The following is a 15,582-nucleotide window of genomic DNA, read 5'->3' as shown; positions in this document are numbered from 1 at the left end:
AGTTGTGAAATGCAGACCCCATGGCACTTTTAGGAAAAATAGGTGAGTTAGTTCCAGTGTGGTTTTGACAGTTACATGCTCTCTGGTTTGAACTAACTCAATATTCAGCTGTAAAAAATATTTTTCACTTTCTTCAAACTGCTGTGCCTGCTTCTTCTTGCTGCTGAACAATCTCTGCCAATTCCAGACGAAGAGGGAAGAAATAAGACTAGCAAAACTTTCTGAACTCTGCATGCTGCTAAAAACAAAATTAATAACATTTCACTTCTTTTTAGTAAATCTGTACACTTTTTCTACAAGTTTATAATTAAAGTATAGGGACTTTAGTACAGGGATTGTATGTCTGGTGCTTATGGGTTAGGAACAAAACTTTGACTACAAACTAGCTTTTTTATCTCATTATCTACACCATTTCTTTATAAAGGTATGAGTCTCATGGAATGACTGGATCAGAACTGTTTATGTAGTTCAACAGACTCTCAGTGAGAAGAGACCAGTCAGGTTCTAACAGTGGCATAAGTGAATATTTCATTTTCTAATTCATCTGGTATCAGATATGATTCTATGTTTTGGAAGACCTACTCTAGACTTCTGGTTCTGCAGTTCTAACAAGTCGAGCTGAGTCCTTGCAAAAATAAAAATGACAGTCATAAAATATTATGCCTTTCCAAAAGAGAAAACCAAGCTGAAAGCAGTTTCTAATCAAAATTACTGAGATACAACTCAATGTAAACCCAGGGTGTTTCATTCACTACTGTACAGAATACGTAATTTTCCTTTCTGTTAAATTTATTTTAAAATGTAATGAAAGTACTATTAGTTTTCTTTGTATAACTCTCAGATTAATAGCAAAAAAAAAAAAAAAAAAAAAAGAAAAAGAAAAAAAAGGTGTTACTCTGGCAAAAATCCAACTGGCTGGAAAGAGTGTCTGGGATAAACTCTTTCAGGAAAAATTTGTGTCCTGCATCCTAGGTGAAGCGGTAAACTTTGCTGGAAGACCTCCTGCAGATATCCTTCTGTGTTCCTTTTACAGCCACAGACTCCAGAGAATTTGCTATTACATCATTGCAAGTCATATTTTATGTTTTAAATATTTATAATATTATTTTATGGAAGCTTAATCTTCAGTTAGGACACAGGGACATTTTTATATGCCTCCATTTTCACAATGTTGTGTACACAGAGTAGGCCTTCAGGGCAAGTTTTATTGTGCCAGTGTAACATATGTTCGCAATAGGTAAGTGACACATGAAAGGAAAGAAATGTGATTTAATGTTTCAATTTTATTGCTTGCAATTTAACATATGGCAGTGAAGAAGATACAATCAATAAAGCTACATGAATGTGAAAGAACACAATAAAAGATACCTCAGAAGGAAGGTCTGATTTAAAGATTTATTAAATCTAACTAGTCAAATAATTCAACAGAAAAATTGCATTTACGGGTTTGGACTCATTTGTTATTGGTGAGTTGCTAGTGTATGGTTAATGATTTTGTAAACTTCTTCCAAAAACCTTGTGTAGATTTTGTCCTTCATCCATTCCAATTGTACTTCTATAAAGAAATCATAACCCCAATCAGCAACGCATTACCATCGTTTTCCTGAAAAACTACAATGAACATCTGAAAGTCTTCATTTTGTTTTCTAAAACAAAGTATTTAAAAAAAAAATGTACAATATTTTTTCCAGAATACGTATTTCAGAGAGAAATTTCCATTTCAATGGAAAATATATATATTTTCTAAGAATTAATAAACATACATTAAAATTATTATATTTGAAACGTGTACAGTGTAAGAGTTCTACCAGTATATTAAATATTCCTAAAGCCAAAATAATTTCCTTTTCTCTCTTGGATTTAAAGTAAAAAATTTAGAAATGAAATTTGAACTCTGGGCAGATGAAGCTAATGACAAAATATTTTATAACCACTTCCATGCAGCCACTATAACAAAGGACTAATATTCCTCAAAGAAAGCTTACAGTATTTTTTGTTATAAGGCAACACAACTAGACAAAAATGATATTTAGATACCTTCATGGAGAATGGATGTCTGAACAGCACACCAGGTTGGATCAGGAGATCTGTAGTTTGTGTTCTGAGCTTAGCCCAGGTTTTGATGTGCAGTGCAACCTTGCATCGATGTGTAATCTTGCACAGACAGTGTAAGCTGACTTCTGTTTTCTCACAACTAAATATCCCATTCTGAGTTCTTTTACTCCCTTCTCTTTGGGCTGTCATTGTCCAGCTATAAAGCATAAACAATATTTCCAGGTCTCATATTCTTCTTTGTTTGATTTAAATTCATATAGTTCATAGAAGTAAATATATGATTTAGCTTCAGCTTCAGTTTGTTATTCTCTCAATATCTTTCTTTTAGAATATAGAACTTTGACAAAAATAAGTTATCAACACACGATGATATGAGAAAATTCTGCAAGAATTTCCTGACTAGCTTAGCAGTAGTGATTAATAATAGCTTGCTCTTTATAAGATGGGAGACCTGAAAATATACCATGGACACCCTTTGACAGAGGTTAAAATTGTTTAGGCAGAATTTGGTGTTTTGCTTGCTTTCCTGTTTGCAGGTTTGGTTTTGGTTCTGTTGAGGTTTTTCTTTGTTGTTGTTTTAGATTTTTGTTGATATATTCATAAAGACTAATTTCCAGCCAACTGGGAAATTCCAGTAGTTTTGTTTATTTCACATCACAACATCTAAAAAGATGTGCATCATTCTTGATAGGGCAAATTATGGGTAGACAGCCATCATGAAATCAGATTATGTCAGATCTGATTATTTAAATTCACGTCACCACCACAACTATTGTGTTCTGTAGACATAGCATATTTAAAATAGTGGATTCCATTTTTTAAAAAAAGAACAAAGCTTTTTTCAAAATAAAATATTAGCACTGAAGGATACTATTGAATGTATCAGGCAAAATTCTTTATTAGACATTGAATTAAAAATATAAATTTGTGAATGTTGTGGATAGAAACTGAATTATCAGCAGGCTACTAGGAGGTGGCCATTGGGAGTCTTAAGGCAAAATGGATTTTCTTCACGGCAGTCACAGGTGTCACGAGTTCTGTGATTTATCATATGCTTGGTTGTTTGGTTTTTTTTTAAACAAATCAGACTTTTGGCAATATGACATCTCAGAGGATGGATTGTGTGAAAATCTTACTTAGAAATGAAAATGTCATTCCAGGCTAGACAGTTCACAGAAGTCATGCGTTTAGGTGCAGAGAATTGGTGACCAAAGGGATAAAATTAGGAAAGCATCAGGAAATTATTCAGTGTCTGAAGTTCATTAGGTTTTATTGATTAGGACAAAAAGAAGAAAAATATTGAAGCAATCTTCTTGAAGTTACAGACATCTTAGGTTTTGATTCTGGATCCACTGTGTGCTTTCATTCAGCAACAGTGAGAAACATTCTGTCCATTTCAGAAACAGTTTACCAAGGCCAGCATTTACTGCATATTAATAGTGCACCATTACAGGAGTTGCATCTTCTTTAACATTCCACATGATTAATTTGGTTATAATATTTGCTTTTAGTGAATATAAATTGATTGTCACAGGGGACTGATAGGCCATGGTATATTTAAGATAATCTAAAATTTCATTATGCTTTGCTTTCCCTTTTGTTTTCAATCTTTACTTAGTGGAAGGAAAGAGATTTTCATATTAATTTTCTCCTTTATTTATTTTGTTAATCTTATTTTAGCATGCTTATATGAATGTTTGGTACCTACAGTACTTCTCATGGTTTTTGTCTTGGAGGACATCCTAGGTAGTTCAATGAGCATGTTATAGACATCCATCCCTGAACAGATAGTGACCTTGTGCAAGAGACAAGTGAGGTGCCAGCCAGATTTGTTTGCTTGTGGCCAGCCTCACAAATTGCCTTCCTGTCTAACATGGGGCTTTACTTCATGAATGTTCTTCATTAACATGTTCCCCAATTTCCATGCCCAGTCATCCAGAAAGTATCAGGTTTCAACCTCACAGTCATACAAGCATTAGACAAAATCATACCTAAATCACAATAGGGTCATGCCATATGTGGAACTTATATGAAAAATAAGCATTGAACTTGTATATACTATTCCAATGGACCTAGAGTTTCTTCATGAGCAGTATAACCTGAATCCATGCAGGTATATCACTGTGACCTCTGAGTGCCTGTAAATGTCTCTTCCATGATTGTATTGAACACATGGTACCTATTTGCTTTGTTGTCACATTTTATGGATCGTGAAGCTCCTTAGGATATGGCTTGTAATAAAAGTTGTATTTAAGAGATGGTTGTAATTTTATATGTATGTGTGTATATATATACACACACATGGGAAGAGAGAGAAAAGACATTTGTTAGACATCATCTGTGTACATTCATACAGTCTTTGTCATTATAGCACAAAGGATTATCAAAATGTTAGTAAAATCTGTGGGAGAATGGAAAAACTGTCAGGAATTTCCGTGAGGTTCCTTTTGCAACATATCACTTCCTTTCTGTCTTCTGGGTTGACACAAAGGCTGCTGCATTCATTCATCCTCTTCTATCTTCTAAATCTTGCTTCGTTTACTTTTGCCACAGTAGTGGGAGGTGAGATATGTTCAGCACCAAGAGACAGGCATTGTAGGCATATACACCTCCTATAAACTGATGCAGCTGGAGAAGTAGACCCATAAAACTGTACTGTGCGGGTGCCATATGGAAAAAGATTCCATAATCTGTGAAGCATTTGATCCATATTACAATTGTCAATATGTATCTTCTGCACTTACCACTAGACATGAAAATTCCTTATAATGTAACGTTATTTATTTATTTATTTATTTTTAAGTTCATCACTCATGTGCTTCAGGGACCCACAGAAGACAAGAGCAACACTTCAATCAAATATAAGTAATTTATATTTACTTGAACAAGTATCTAGTAGATTTATGTACAAATCTCATATGACAACTCTTCTGTCATGATGTATCTACATCATTCTCTGGCTAGTTAAATTCTACATCTGTTGGCTAAAAATAAGTCCACTGCACCATGGTAACTGCCTAGTATTGCAAAGAATGTTGGTTTTGAGATCTCAAAAGGCCAGCAGCAAAAATGCCAGGCCTTATTTACAGTGATACAATTAAAGCAATGTCATCTGCTTATTTAGCATCAGAAAAGAACCTTCTCTGTCTTTTTTATGATAAATAAGTCGGGAAGTCATCTTTCAGTTATGATAAATAAATTGGGAAGCCACCTTTTGATAGACTATTGTACTTAATGTATGTGTCTTTGAATAGTGCTTCCCAAAAAACTTTAAGTGTGAACTGAAAGGCTGACCTCCCTTCACATGCTGGTAACCTGGAAAAATCAAATGTAAATATTGACCTATTTCATTACAAGCATTGTACAGGGCTGGTCTTATAAGATATATGAAGGAAAATGGCTGAAAACCAAAGCCCTCAACAATTTGGTCACCAGCTCCAAAATGCTGACTGCCTGATAGTTGCTGTGAAAGTGTCCAGGCTGTCCAACCAAAATCCACCTCAGCTATTCACCACATGTGACCAAAGCCACAACTATGGGAAACAGCTTTACAGAAATTCTTTCAATACCCTCACTTTTCCACAGTCCTTGCCAGCCCTCTACACAGTAGGATCTCTGGAAACAAGCTCCAAACCCTCTTCTTCCCGACACATCCATGATGAACAGCTGCAACTCCTTAGGCACTGAGCTCAGCTGCCTTGAGCTGTGCCATTGAAATAATCCAAAAAGACAGCAAAAAATTGAAGTATGTTATTGAGTGTATGGTTAGTGGTCTTCGTGGATCAGATAGATGGGTGGTTTCCAATTCGTATTGCTGAGGCTGCTGGAAATCATGTGTGAAACACAAGTCTGATTCTTTTTGCACTGTTTTCACTCTGGAGTTATTACTGGATAAGGAGAAAGTGTAGAAGACCAAACAAGATAATAATGCTATCTTCTCTTCCTACTTGGTTAAATTCTTCATTGATATTATTACTAAACTTTTATTGACTTAAAGGGGAGTCAGACTTCATCCAAGAGACCAGTTTGTGGTCATGGTTATAACAGTTCTGTGCTACTTCATGATGCTTGAAGAAGTTCAAATGCAGAGAGTAGAAGAGACTCATTAACATTGCTTTCTGCCTAGGCTAATTGTCAGGTAGTGGAGAAACCAGGTATATTAACTGAGAGGACTACTTTATGAACATTTTTTGTAGTCCCCCCAAAACCTGAGTTAGCTCAAAGAAGACATACTATTGCGATGTTGGTATATCCTAAATCAGATTATGTTATGTTTTGACTTACTTGTAAAAGAGCTCTTGAATGTCAGTAATATAGCTGCCCTGCACTCAGCCCTGCACTTAACAGTGTGTCTGGGCAGGCTTAAGCCTGTGCGCTGTGTTTTATGAAACTCCAAGTTGGCTGTTTGCTTCCTGTGAGGCCTACAGCAATTTCTACCACCAACAATGCAAGGAAATAAAAGACAACTGTATGAAAAAAAAAAAAAAAAAAGAAATGATAAAAGATATTTGTAAAAAGCAGTGCCCCACAGTGTTCTATTCATGGCACAAAATCATCCATCTGGGAAACCTCTGCATGATTATTGCTTGAAAACATTCTTCTTATCTGATCAAATGTTTCTTAGGAATTTCTTCATAGACTGGGGTCATAAGACCGTTTCAGAGAGATGTGATGTTGCCTGGTGCTGAGAAGTGCAGTCCCAGTCCAAAAAAATTCTTGGCTCTAGGCGAGTGGGCAGCTTCTTTATTAACACGTGAATGGTATGTTAATTTCAGAAGTTAAGCAAGGGCTTAAGCAATTTTGTTTAGTAATGTTTTCATATTTCTATTAAGCAGGCAAGAGTTTTCAGTGTATTTCTACCGTTTATTTTATTCTTTTTTTTGTTTCTGGCAAGACCATGTAATTCTTGTGTAGTTCTGCTGTCCTCTTGAAAATCACATAGTATAAAAGATCAAACTGTATAAGGTTAATTTGTTCTTCAGTTGCTGAAATGTTTAGTCCCAAAAAAAACTTTCAAGTTATTCTGTAGCAGGTTCAGATGGGAATGGGCCAGCTGTCTCCCAGTGTAAGTCTGGAAGTCAAAAAAAAAAAATCTAGTGCTATTTCTTGAGGGTTTAGATACCACCACAACGTAACTTCTGAAGAAACTGACACTAGGAATTAAGAAGTTTTCATAAGAAAAATAGAAGAAGGACATTTGAGTCATTGCTATACACTAAGACATTTCTTGGTAAATTTGAGAAAATTTAGAGTTTCCAATTGGAAATTTTCAATGTTAGTTAACTAGGGAGAGAATTTTTGCTTTGTCTCCACTAGGCTATTAGCTTTTTATCTGCACCAGGCGTTAATAGTAACCAAACAGTGCAGTAATTTCTCCTCATCCCAAACCCAAAAATATTACAAAAGTAAGTTCAGGCAAAGAGGCTTTCTTCAGGATCAGCATGGCAGAAACAAAAACCTATGAGGTTCATCGTTGTGTAAATGCGCAGTGACATTTTTAAAATACACACCGACTTTTTAAGAATCCACAATCACAGACAATGTGAAAGAACCAGTTACATCTATCAGGGTACTGTGAACCAGCGTTTCAGTCTGGTAGAGAATGCTGGATTTAGTCACATGCTCATGTACTTCATTAAGAAACCAGTAATTCTGCTTGTTAAGCTGAAGGCAAGTAAAAATATATTTGCTGCATCTGGCTTACAAGATGAAAGCATGAGATTCATTATTAACTATGCATCTGTCTTCGATAGGAGACAGCAAGCAATAACTTGTTCTCACCATATATAACACCTTCCAGACGAGAAACTCACAGTGGTCTGCAAAATCCGAGTACCTTCATGACATTTCAAAGGATTATTTCTTTCCTATGTTATTTTGTCTGTTTTACAGCTGAAAAAAACAAATAAAATGCTAGTTACAATCAATCTTTTCAGACATTAGTTGCCTAAATAATTCATATTTGTCAATCTTAAAGTTTTATTCTAGCACTTGTCAGAATACTATCCAAGCTCCTCCCATGCCAACTCAAAATGTTTGGTGTATTTCAGCTAGACATCTATAATTAGTGCCTAAGCAAGTAGAAGTCAAGTCATCTGTGGGTGTTCCTCATTAAGCAATCAGGACACACTTTAAAGTACTTATATTTACATTCAGAAATCTGACAGAAGCACAAGTAAAAGAGGAAACTTATGGGAGTGTCTCAAAATGTCTAAGCTTTCAGCTGACGAGTTCATTCTCTCCTTTGAAAGGAAGGATGTAACAATGTGTGGTATTATAGAAGGAAACAAATGGAGCATTAGGAATGTTTGCAAGTGTTTTCAAATTAATAAGTTAAAATTTATGATCAAGTATGTATTTCATACTCTGTTTTGCTAGTGAACATGGTGAATAAAAATTAAACTAATTTCTGACATTATGTTTTACTATTAAAATAAATTATATTTATTAACACTTCTTCTAATATTTCTATGACAACTTGCTGTGTCAAATGAACATCATTACATGCAGGCACATTTTTGGCATATTTATAATGGAAGATCTTTCCTGATCAAAGAAACTAACAATTTATTACATTATGGAACAGGAGAGCTGACTACTGGAAGCAGACAATGGAATCCAAGATGCTGATGCAGATAATAATTCCTAACAGCTGCCTAACTTTTCCTAACCTAGCAAGACCTTGAAGTGAAAAAGTAAATTTTAAAGATTCAAGGGGGGAGTCTTGTACTGTAAATTGCTGTAGGTCGGTTCTGTAAATTTTTTATTGGAGAAATCCCATGAATATTTTCACAAATGGACATATGTTGGTGACATGGATAAAAATACAGTTACCTCTTGTTCTACTGTTTAATATCCATAGCTCAAGCTTGTTAATCCACCTGGGTTATCATATCAGTGTGTTGGTTTTTTTCAAGATGTGATACCTGGCACACACTTTTTAATACATTTCATGGAAGGATAGAAATGTTGATTGGAAAGAAACTCTAGATGCATCTAGTTCAGCTTCCTGCACAGAGTGGGACTATTGCCAACACTGACCTTCTGGTTAATACTTTTTCTTTTTTCTTAAACTTCAAGCTGAGCCTCCCAAGCTGCAATATCTGTTGCTTGCTCCATGCTTTGCTGTCTGCTGCTATCAAGAAGTGTTTGGCTCTGCTGCCATTGTAACTCCCATTCGCCTCGCATGATTTCCACTGTTGAGTCTATCACTTCAGCTGTAACACTGCTGAGTCTTTCCATTACTGTGTTTGGTACTATCACAGTATATTAAAATTTAAAAAAACCCTCTCCCATCAAATCATATAGTAACAAATATGCTTTAATATACTTACATATTAACGCACTTGCATGTACATACATACATAAAATTAATGTAGAGTTGTATAAAATGTCTTTGTGCAATACTGAAAGTATTTCCAATTTTAGACCAAAGTGATCAATTATTCTTGCTCATGGTTATGTCAAATGCATGAGTTTTCATTCATATATTTTTTTTTTTTAATACATATTAGAATTGGAAACTACATACAAACATAAACATGTGCATATAAACATACATATGCTCATTAGATATACATTCCTGGCATGCCAGGGCCTGAAATATTTTCTTCAGAAAGCAATTGCAGCATGGGATCTGTATATTTTTTTTCCTCTGACAAGGTTGCTTCCCCAGTCTGTGCAAACTTTTGGCTTCACAGAAACCCATAGAAACATGTGTAACTATTTGTGACTACAGTGGGAACCATTTTCTTCTGGACAAACAGATTTTTGACTAGAGATGGACATCAGCCATGCAGATCAGATCCAAATAAGGATTTGAGAAGATTGAAACTTCCACTTACTGTGTGTTGGATCCAGGATTTTAATTTAACCCATTACAAAGATAGGGACTGTTTATGAAATACATGTACTGATCCATCTGGATGCTATTTGCATCTGTGATTTAGTTAAGGGTCTCATTTACATTTTATATTTGAATTCAAGAAACTCTTTAAAACACTCAGCTAAGTACCATTGGGATGGAGAAATCACTCCACCAGAACAGTATAAAAAGCAGACAGCAGCAAAACCATAAAATGATTAAAATTGTCCATGCCATTACAGAGAGAATTTTTACAAAAATCAGAAAAAATAAATAACTTAGAACAAAAACTACTTATAAAACGTGATGCAGTACGTATTTTTAGGGTATGCTGAAGGAGTTTTGAAACGTTTGGATAGTAAAATATGTACTTTATTTCTAGAAATAAGACTAATACTTTCCTCCAAGTTTTCCTGTGGATGAATGCAAAACATAATCAATCTAACTTTTCAGTTACTCATGAGGACAGTAATGATCGTTTTTTTGTTGTTGTTCTGCACTAAAACAGACATCATCATGTGTTATAAAAAAACATTTTTGTCTGGAGTCCAGGGGCTATTTTATTAAATGCTGAAACAGGGAAAAATATATGGGGAGAATAATTTTAACATATACAAAGATTTATTCCACTAGAGAGGAAGAGGATGACAATACCTAGCTTTTCAACAGCAGAGCTTACTTTCCTTCATCATCATAAAGATTAATATTTTTATCCCCATTTTACAGAGGGAGTATCTGATGCCAAGAAAAACAATGTGTCTTAATTACATTACAAAAATTGACTCTAACCCTGAGATTAAATATAACCATATTGTATATATCATGTGATGATATTTTTAGCATTGTTCTTTAACCTTACTTATTCGAAGACATTGTCAGTAAAAAGTCAGTAAAAGCCACATTCACCATATAATTTACTGCTACAATAAAGGACAGTAGTCAATTCCTAGAAAAAAAATAGCATATTAAAGGATAATACTATAAATCCAGTGAGCCATACATTGAAAATGGCTCATGTTTTTCAAGAAGTGACCTCAAGATAGGATAATCACATGATATAATATGGTAGTACCCACTGGGACAGGCTTCTTAGGAAGGTGTCATGGCTCCAAGCCTGATTATGTTCAACAAGAGACTGGATAACACCCTCAGACACATGGTGTGATTGCAAGAATTTTCATAATGTTAATATAGAAACTGGAAATCTCCTGTAGAGATTTTTGTGGGGGTAGACAACTATTTAAAAGGAACAACAGTTATAATTTCAGTAGGACCATTTATAAAATTTGAGCATAAGATGGTAGATACTGTGCAATCTCAGAGCAAAATGGTGTTGTCTTCTCCAAAGATCCTGCAATCTTAATAGAAATTTTGCACAGATAGAAGGGTGTAAGGAAATACTGAAGAAACAGTAATTAGCATCATGACCAGTGGTAAAAATCTGCAACTTCAGAGAAGTGTCTTGAATACAGAACAGCATTTTTTTAACAGTTCATTATTATGAAGTTACTTAGTCTTGGGGAATATAAAATTAAAAAAAAAAAAAAATAAATAAATATAACATGAACCATACCTATTAATTAGCATGACTCAATTAACATTGACTTTATCTGTGATATTATACAGAGATAAATATGGAGAGATAGATATAATGTTTAATCAGTATGCACGTCAGTACATATTAATACTAAGATACTAATTTCTCAAATTTAGATATCCTATATTTTATCAAATTTGAGATAGGATAAAATCTCAAATATTGGCCAGAGCATTTTTGTAGAGGACACAATGAATTTTATAAAACTGGAAAAAAACAACGTTTCATCAAAAACCTTCAAATAGACAGAGTCAGCACCTGTAAATAAAAGAAAGAGATGTTTCATCTGAGTGTCCAAAAGAGTAAGATCATACAATTAAAACACATCAAATGGAACCTGATATTGATTTAAATATTGATAAAAATATAGACATGAATATATTTTTATAAGGTCTGGTCATGGATAATTTCAAGAGCAACTTGACTTTTAAAAAATAATCTTGTTGTTTTGCCAAGATCAATAAGTCCTTGAGTACCTATAGTATGAATGACACTTAGGATTAACCATAGCATCTAACTTCTATATGTTCTTACCTTACTTCATTTACCACACATTGAGCTCCCTAGCTGATGCTGGGTCTTGTCTCATACCTCATATGACACCAATTTTAATTTGTCTCATGCCCAAATGGACTGGTGCATTGTAGTAGAATTTCCTCTTACATAACTTAGAAGCAATTTAGTTCAATAAGTTTGTCTTTGTGTATTAGTCATATAGCAGAGCAATGAAATTGTCTAAATTTGCATCATATTTTATCCAATAAGCTTTTATGCAGGGAATGAACAGAGTCAGGAAATATGGTTATGAAAAACAGAGAGGAAAACTATAGACAAAATCAATGACCAAACTCTTTTCCCATTACAAACTGCACCCAATGGGTTAAAATCACAAGAGAGTGTGCAGAAAAGATGTTGCATCATTACCTGATTGAATTCCCACCAGAAATAATGTCAAGATGAAGACGAATGTGGGGAAGAATAAGTTAGAAAAAACAGAGATTAAATCATTTTCCCCCTTCAGGCATTTCATGAAGACAGTGAAGACGAAAGAGCAGTTACTGAACGAGATTTCTGCTAATAATAAAAGTTGTCTCTAGAATGGGACTGAGGTGGACTGAGTGCCTGTGTCTGTTCATTGGCTACAAAAGTTTAAATAGAAGACAAAGACAGCTGTCTTAGTCTGAGCTGAAGGCTGAATGGTTTGTAACATGAATCTGGACTGTGTTTTCTTATGGGTCTGTGGCATGAAGAGTAAGAAAAGCTATTCTACCTTTTGTGCAGTATCAGCACATTAGCAAGAAACATACATATGATATTCATTATTTTATTGTAGGAATTTTTACAAATAAAGTAAATTGTTTTGTATGGCATGTTGTATCCCCCAACGTTCTTGCTTATAATTGGTAGGACAGAGTCTGAGGAAGGTTTAGTATATCAGAAAATCTGAGGGCTCAAAGGCTTGAAGCAAAGCTCTGTAATAATTTTTGAAGAAACTTCTGCATTAATCTCAGTGTTCCTCTCCACCAAGTGCTTACTATACATCCTAGGGGATGTGTAACTGAGTGAAAGCAGAACTCCTACTCTCAGCTTGTAGAGCTGGTATAGCATTGCTGTAGTGACACAAATCCAGAGGGACCTTGGAGAAACTGAACATGAACATACATTTTAAGAAAAACTGAGTGGGATTAGGGTGTTTAACCACACCCACCCTCTGTATTTTAAGTCATCAAACTGAAAACACCCAACAAAAACAAAGAACAGGCCATGATATTCCAGTAGTTCCATAAAGATTTAAATTCCTTGAGTTTTATTTCAAGCTGACAAAGCAACAAACTCCTACTAGCTTGTGAGGTAAAGCAACAAAAATATGTCTCATGCAACAAGCAGATGTTTGGAAGTAATGCTTGCTTCTTCCATTATACCGAAAATGCAAGAATTCTAGGCACAAAAAGCTCCCTGTATTGTAGTTGACTGCATTTATGGAGTTGATCGGCAGTCTCAATATTATAAAAGCATTTGTGGTTGTTATGGCTCTTGACTTCACCACCTGCTGTGGGGTTTGGCGTTCTCATTCTGAGGCCCCATGACTCAAAGCACCTCAAATAAACCGAGGTGGTTTCATGGGGCTCCATGAAGACTGAATGTCTGACATTGATTTCCAGTTTTCTGGTGAGGATTTCATCACCTTTCTGTGCCACACAGGGTGCATCCACTCTGACTACGCTCACATCCAACCCACAGGTGACTGTTAAGAGTGAGCTGTGTGTATTGCAGGGTAAGGTGTGCACAAATGTTTCTCCTTTTTTGAGAGAGAAACATTACCTTAGGTTTACAATCACAGAATGGTTGGGGTTGGAAGGGACCTCTGGAGATCACCTAGTCCAACCCACCTGCTGAAGCAGGTTCACCAGAGCAGATCGCAGAAGAATGTGTCCAGGTGGGTTTGAATGTCTCCAGAGAAGGAGACTCTACAACCTCTCTGGGCAGCCTGGTCCAGGGCTCTGTCACTTTCCAAGTAAAGGAGGTTTTCCTCATTTTCAGATGGAAATTCCTGTGCTTCAGTCTGTGCCTGTTGCCCCTCATCCTATCATTGGGCACCACAGAAAAGAGCCTGGTCCCATCCTCTTGACATCCACCCTTGAGATATTTATGAGCATTGATGAGATCCCCTCTCAGACTTTCCTTCTCCAGGCTGAACAGCCCCAGCTCTCTCAGTCTCTCCTTATAAGAAAGATGCTCCAGAACCCTAATCATCTTCATAGCCTGACACTGGACTCCCTCCAGTAATTCCTTGTCCTTCTTAAACTGGGGAGCCCAGAACTGGACACAGGATTCCAGCTGTGGCCACATTATGGCAGAGTAGAGGAGTTGGAGAACGTCCTTTGACCTGCTGGTCACACTCTTCTTAATGCACCTCAGGTACCGTTGACCTTCTTGACCACAGGGTCACATTGTTGACTCATGGTCAACCTGTTGTCTACCAGAACTCCCAAGTCCTCCTCTGCAGTGCTGCATTCCAGCAGGATTCACCCTAACCTGTATTGGTGCATGGGGTTGCTCCTCCTCCCCAAGTGCAGGACCTCACATTTGCCCTTGTTAAACTTCACTAGGTTCTTCCCTGCTCTGTCTTCCAGCCTGGCACTCAGGCACTCAGTGAGGGTGCACTCAGTCTCTTCATTCAAGTCATTGATAAACAGGTTGAACAGGACTAGACCTAGTCCTGACCCTTGGGGAATACCACTAACTACAGGCCTCCAAGTAGACTTGCACCATTGATCACAACCCTCTGAGCTCTGCCATCCAGTCAGTTCATGATCCATCTCACTGTGCATTCATCCAGCTCGCACTCCCTGAGCTTCCCTGTGAGGATGTTGTGAGAGACGGTGTCAAAAGCCTTGCTGAAGTCAAAGTAAACAACATCCACTGCTCTTCCCTCGTCTACCCACCCAGTCATACCATCATAGAAAGCTATCAGGTTGATCAAACATGATTTGCCTTTGGTGAACCCATGCTGACTACTGCTGATAACCTTCTTTTCCTCCACATACTTTGAGATGACGTCCAGAATGAGCTGTTACATCACCTTTCCATGATGGAGGTGAAGCTGACTGGCTTGTAGTTTCCTGGATTTAGTTGTATAGCTCTCAGCATAGGCAGAGAGGGAAGGGGAAAACAAAAGATTATCTAAATCAGGGTTGCCACCAGCTATATGTGCATTGCCAGACCATGTCAGTAAGGATTACGCACTCTTAGCACAGTGGTTTATACAGCTGCTTGGACAAACGGTCGTCCCATCTATGGCTTTTGGGGGAGATGTGAAGAACTCCAGCAGGGAAAATAAACGTCTGCGGCATTCAGTGAGGAAGTGTGCCTCTTGGTTAAACTCTCCTGACCTGAGCTGAGCTTTGATTTAATCCTTGATCAGCTGGCTCTGATATTTTGCTTAGTAGACCGAGAAACTGATTTCTTTAGGATTCCTCTTCTGGGAGACCTCATCCCCAACTGAGATGAAAATAGTCTTTGAAATCTAGTTTTAAAAATCCAGAGTAACAGAGATTGCCCAACT

The 15,582-nt window shown here is 36.4% G+C and overlaps 1 long non-coding RNA gene across 1 annotated transcript in view; it reads right to left on the bottom strand.

Annotated features, from left to right (window-relative positions):
* Positions 1–896: 896 nt before the first annotated feature.
* The window catches only part of LOC135578239 (uncharacterized), a 94,597-nt gene continuing 79,911 nt past the window's right edge, over positions 897–15,582 (bottom strand). The window contains exons 3-4 of the long non-coding RNA XR_010469636.1: positions 7,837–7,947; positions 897–7,126 (exon numbers count right to left, since the gene is read on the bottom strand). This is a non-coding gene — a long non-coding RNA (uncharacterized LOC135578239). The remainder of the gene's footprint in view (positions 7,127–7,836; positions 7,948–15,582) is intronic.

Source organism: Columba livia, chromosome 1, assembly GCF_036013475.1.
Source record: "Columba livia isolate bColLiv1 breed racing homer chromosome 1, bColLiv1.pat.W.v2, whole genome shotgun sequence".
NCBI classification, from domain to species: domain Eukaryota; kingdom Metazoa; phylum Chordata; class Aves; order Columbiformes; family Columbidae; genus Columba; species Columba livia.
Note: the sequence above shows the minus strand (reverse complement) of the source record. Positions and strands in the feature narration are given on the sequence as shown.